Genomic DNA, 6,033 nt, shown 5'->3' with positions numbered 1-6,033 from the left:
TCATCTTACTAAGGCTGGATTAGTACATGCCGAAATTTCATCTTTTCTGGATTTCCACTTATCTAAATTAGTAAAGTAGGACCCTCAATAATTGTGGAGGAAAACCCTAAACAGAATTTTAGTGGGTTAACACTGATGTCGATGAGCTAGCATTTGGTCGAATATTTTGGATTACATTGTAAAATTTTATCTTCAAATACCGTTTGACCATGAAATTTATCAGATTTTGAAAATTTTATCATCAAGACATTTTCAAGTTCCAACATTTGGCTCGGAGAAATTTCACTTCCGTTCACAAAAATTCAAATTTTTTTCAGGTGAAATGCATGTCCAAACACAATTTCAAGTTTCAAAAATCACAACTTTAAAAACTCAAATTTTCTAGTTTCAACTTCAAAATCTATGATCAAACGAGAATAGAAGTTTACTGTCATAAGGATGAAAGGATAATAATTGCGGGATGAAATGTGGATTATTTTATTTCATATTTGACTAGAAAAAATTATTCTTAAACTCGAGTTTGTTTATATCATAATTGTAATGTTAGTTTTTATATCACGCTCTATGTGGACAAATAGCCTCCCGATAACAACAAAATGACATGTGTGCCTTCCTCCGGAGCTCTTTTCCCATAAAACTTAAGAAAATACTGTTAAAAATGGCAATAAAAGTTTATCAAGTTTATTTATTGTAAAATTTTGTATATATGCTTTTAGTCAATGAATCAAACATCTACAGATAAAAGTATATTCTCTTAATATTCTCATCATTATTTCATCTATATATAGTAATTTCCATATTATAATTAGACACAGGCCAAAAATTTGAAGTTATATGATTCCTAGAACGATAGACTAATATACAACACTCGTAATCGAATATTTATAAATATTTAATAAATTTCTTAATACAATAGCTTTTGAATAAAACTAAATATGGGTCTATAAATTACATTATATACCTGCGTTTGTTTATATGTACCTGTTTACAAACTAAATGATCCATTAGTTATTACGAGGTAGTGCAATTTATTTCTTTTAATTAGACTATTTATACAAATTAAACTTAGGGTTCGATCGGTTGGTTTGATCGGGAGGTATATTCTTCGCATTAAATCTTGTTGTAAGCATTTAAATCTTATTAGATATTCATAAAATAGGTTGAATTTATAGTTATACTAGTAAATTTGCTCGCGCTTCGCGCGATTGTAAAATACTTTACTAAATTCTTGAAATGATTTTTAGATGGAAATTTGGATAAAACCGTAAATTTTAATTTCTACATGCTTTTTAACCTCTCCATTCTCTTCACAAATGTATAGTTTTATATGTGCGAATATATTTTAACAAAACTCATTTTGAGATCCTTAGTTGTGAATTTATTATCGACATTTTTTAGCCTAGAAAAAGAAATAATATTGTTTAAATTTTCTTACATAAATTATGGGATTCCATATTTAGTTTTATAAATATTACATTTTGTTTCTCACACACTTAACTTTCTTACTTTTTAAGTGGGTAAAAGTAGGTGTAAATATTTGATTTCTTCCCTTAAAAGATAGTAGAAAATTAGTACTCGGACTTTAATAGCTTTTTCATGTTCTAACATGTCACAAGAAGTAAAAGGTATGTGAAAACTAAAAAAACAAAGGCTACTACGACTTCATTAAGCAGATTTCCGACCTGTAGGATATTGGACCTCATAGAATTGAAAAGAAGTATATTTCTTTTCTCATCCTGACTATCATCTTTAGCTAGAAAATTTTGATTTTTTATTGTTTCTTTATCTTGTTCATTTATTAGTTTTGTTCTTCCTTTTCTAGTAGCCGTGTTTTCCTTCCTAATTTTTTTTTGGGAATTCTACATAGCGTAACTAACTCTACTACATATTTATATATATTACATTCCATAGCTAAAAGTTGTATGTTAATGACACTTATTAGCTATTAAGGTAAAAATACAGAACTCTCTCCTCCTCCTCCTCCTCATCTCTCTAACGTCTACAACTCTCTCTATGTCTGTCTGTCTGTCTCTCTAACGTCCCTTCTGCTCTCTCTTCCATTTTCTCTCTCCTTACCGCCACCACCATGGCCGACGTCACCACCATCCTCAGCTCTTTCCCCTTCTTATCGATCTCAAGAAATAAGGATGGAGGAAAAAGAAACAGAAGTTGGGGAAGCTTACCATGGAGAAGAGCAAAATGAGCCATTATGTATCAATTAAAAAGGGTCGAATTAAGATACACCACCTCATTTTTCCTCCAGATCTGTCACCACTATCGGCACTGCTCCTTCCCCTTCTTTTTTCGGTCATCATCTTCTCCAGATCTGTTGAATTTTATTTTTTGTATTCAGTATTTGAGTGTATTCGTTAGTTGTTGTTGAGTGTATTCGTTAGTTGTTGTTGAATACAGTGAATTTTGAAGTGTATACAAATGAATATAGTGAAATTTATTTCTTTGTATTCAGTTTTTTAGTGTATTCATTAATTTTTTTAGTGCAAAATTATGTGTTTTGGGGTGTATTTTGAAGGGATTGTTTTTTGTATACAATCGGTTTTAAATACAATGTAAAAGTAGTTATAGATGAATACATTTGACATGAATACAGATGAGTTGAATACATATGACTTGAATACAGTGAAAAGAATTTTTGAAATTTTTTTATTCGTTGTATTCATGAATACAGCTAGGCCGTATTATGAATACAGCGAGCCATTTTTCGAATATAGCGGGGTAACTGTAGCTACGAAATGTAAATATTGAAACTATAGCTGTGGCAAAATTTAAACCCCCAAAGTGTAGTCATTTATGTAAAATTCCCTTTTTTTTTCTCTCAACTTCCTTTCTTCTTTCTCCCCTAAACTTGGCACATACTGAGCAACTAAAATCATTGCTCTAGCCTCTAAACATTAACAAAATCAATTTTCCTTGAAATTGCACTAAATATAAAACGTAACTTCTAATACAACAATATCTTAAAAAACCATCTTTATCATTTACAACTTTTCATCTGTTTCTTACATATAAACACAATAATCTAAAAATAAAGGCATCACGAGTCAAAGTTCAACAGAAACAAAAAAGAGAGTATAATATGAGATTATGAATAGAAAAAAAATTGTGAGACTTCGATTTGTTTATCATGTATAAAATTATATTATATGATTTATATGTAATGATACTAATCACATACCCAAATGTTTGTGAGCGTTACTGCATCTCCACGGCTTCTCCCTTCAAAGCAATCATTTTTGCCGCCTTCGTAGCCATGTAGTCATTTTTTGTTGTTAAAATTGTCGTTAATCTCATACTGTTGAGTGAAATTTTGGTATCTTCTATCGATGGGTATGACATTTTTTCAAAATTTAGCCTCATAACACCAAAGAGCTCTCCCCATAATTCTAAATGAGAACTTGAGAGAAAGTGTACTACTCTTTCATTGGCACTTCATTTTTATGGCGAGGAGAGCCATTACGCCTTTATTTACTTTCACTTTATCACATTGAATTTAGCGGTGAAAACTGAAAGTGAGAATTAGATGGAACAGTAAGATGAATGGAATCTGTCATTAACATAAAAATAAATAATTGAATAGGTGAAAATGAAATAGAAGCAAGAAAGGGAGAATAAATCCAAAACGGTGCGTGGGATAGTAAAAGATAAAGTTAGACAATTAATGTAACTCACGCTCTAGAGAGTAAAAAGGCACCAGAAGTTATAAAGTAGTAAACGGTTTTGGTTCCGAAGAGGCACCATCATTTTAAAAGAGTAGTTTTTGTGCTTGAGAAAATTAGAGAAAACTCAAAAAATTGAGAAAAAAAAATAGAAATTCTAGCTTAAAGGAGTGTCACATCACCTGCCCCATGTCTTTGCTTTATATATTTATATAGATTAGATGCTACTGAAAGGTAAAAAAAGTGCATTAAGAAAAAAACACCCAAACATTATCTTTCCATCAGGAAAAAAGAAAAAAAAAAGACAAAAGACAAAAGACAAAAGCAATCGTCCAACTAAAATGCAATTTTGTATAACAAAAACACCTTACATATAAGAATTTTACATATCGACAATTCATAATTAACAGACAAACACAAAAAGAAAGGAGCAAAAAGCTTCAACAATTAATTTTCCAAATGATCAGAATTTCTAATAATCATAATTAAGTTGGTAAGAAAAAATCAACTCAATTCAAAGGAAACAAACTAACAAAAATGATTCGGAGAGATATGTAAAGAGAATTCTCACCTGAATTTAGTTTGAAGACGATTACGGAAATAATAGATTATGATTTATAAATTCGTACATTTGGAGCACTTTTAAAACTAACACAAAACTAAACTATTTAAATACTAACGAAGAAGAATTTCAGCAATTAGTAAACTTAGAAGTGGGGAGAGGGGGAGTCCTTTGCTTTTACTAAGAAAAAATTACTACAAATTAATCACAATTAATTACCGGAAGGAGTCAAGAGGAGTAAGTTATATCAGACGTGGGGAGTGGGAAAGTTCTTTGTTTTTCTTTGTTAACTTCATAATTAGTCATTGCCTTTATTGATATTAATTTTGTCATTATAGGTAAACATTAAATTCTATAATAATCACATAAATATATTAAATTCTAATAAAAAATTACTTAAAAGCCAAAAAAATGAGAAAAAAGATAAATGCTAATGGAGGCTATAGAGAGGTGCCACATAGGATTGTCTATGCATAGCTTTATATTATATATAGATTAGTCCAAACAAATAAAGGGGCTATAAAATTGAATTAATAGTGCAATTTTATTGTATTAGTCTATAAAGTTGAGCTTCAAATGATGAGTCACTTTGTTAAGCTTATGATGTTATCTTATCATTGAAGGCCAAATTGGTGTCTCGTGTTAGATGATGTGACACGCCAAGTCAAATAAACAAGTCAATACGATCATGTCACATGTCAAAATGACAGAGCATGACAAATCAAATCAAAGATCAATAAAAATGCATCACGTCTACAAGTGATATGTTTCGCCCAATCAAATATGGCCATGTGTACCTCAATATGATTGGCTGAGAAGAGTTTGCCTTCGTCACAACTCTTCCACCCTACAATTCTAATTAGGGTCCTCATAATTCAAAAAAAAAAAAAAACAAGAATTCAAAATAAGAAGCAAATAGAGCTTGTGGAACCAAGTATTTTTCTACAAGTCCTAAAAAGATCAAACTTCAACCTCTTGAGTTCAAATACAAATCAAGACCAAAAAGCTCAAAGATCCTTGAATTTATCTCCAAAAAAATAATGAGAAGAATTATAAAAACTGCAACATTCACCATATTGAAATAAAGTACTACGATTGGTGCGATATTTTTGATTATTTTCTTAACAAGAATTTTACTATCTATAAATTTTGGCACACCCTGTGAACAATCTTTACCTTTCATATCTTCTTCGCAAACATCAACATTCAAAGAAAACCAAAATGACTCAAATGAGATGATCGACCCCAAATTCGATACTATTACGATTGTTGACCTTAAAATTGAATTGGAAGGTGCCATGAAAATTATTTGCCAAATCAAAAGGAGCAAGTGCTCAAAGAGGTCATAGCAATTGAATTTTACCAAACTGACATAAGTAATGAAGATAATCCATTAATGGATCCTCATTAATCAGTTTGAAAGATATGACTAAGTTTTTAATAATATTTGATCATTTTCTTTTTATCACTTTACTTTGAATTTTTTTTCTTCTAAAAAAATAGAAAAATAATTTGAAGCATGCACTTGAAATTTGAAAGGGTCCAAATATATTCTTGAACAATTAAAAGGGTCCAAATATGCCTCTATGCAGCTTTCACTATTAGTGTGAGGAGATAGTTATCCCGGTATTATAATCCCAAGATTATAATTTCGGGACTAATTTATCCCATTTAAAAAATGAGATAAAATAAATCCCATTTAAAAGATGAGATAAAATAATCCCAAGGTTAATGGGATAAGGCGAGATATCCACCTTTAACTATGAGCTTCATTTTATACTTTGTATGGTAGAAGGT

This window comes from Lycium barbarum, chromosome 1 (genome assembly GCF_019175385.1).
Source record: "Lycium barbarum isolate Lr01 chromosome 1, ASM1917538v2, whole genome shotgun sequence".
NCBI lineage: Eukaryota > Viridiplantae > Streptophyta > Magnoliopsida > Solanales > Solanaceae > Lycium > Lycium barbarum.
Note: the sequence above shows the minus strand (reverse complement) of the source record.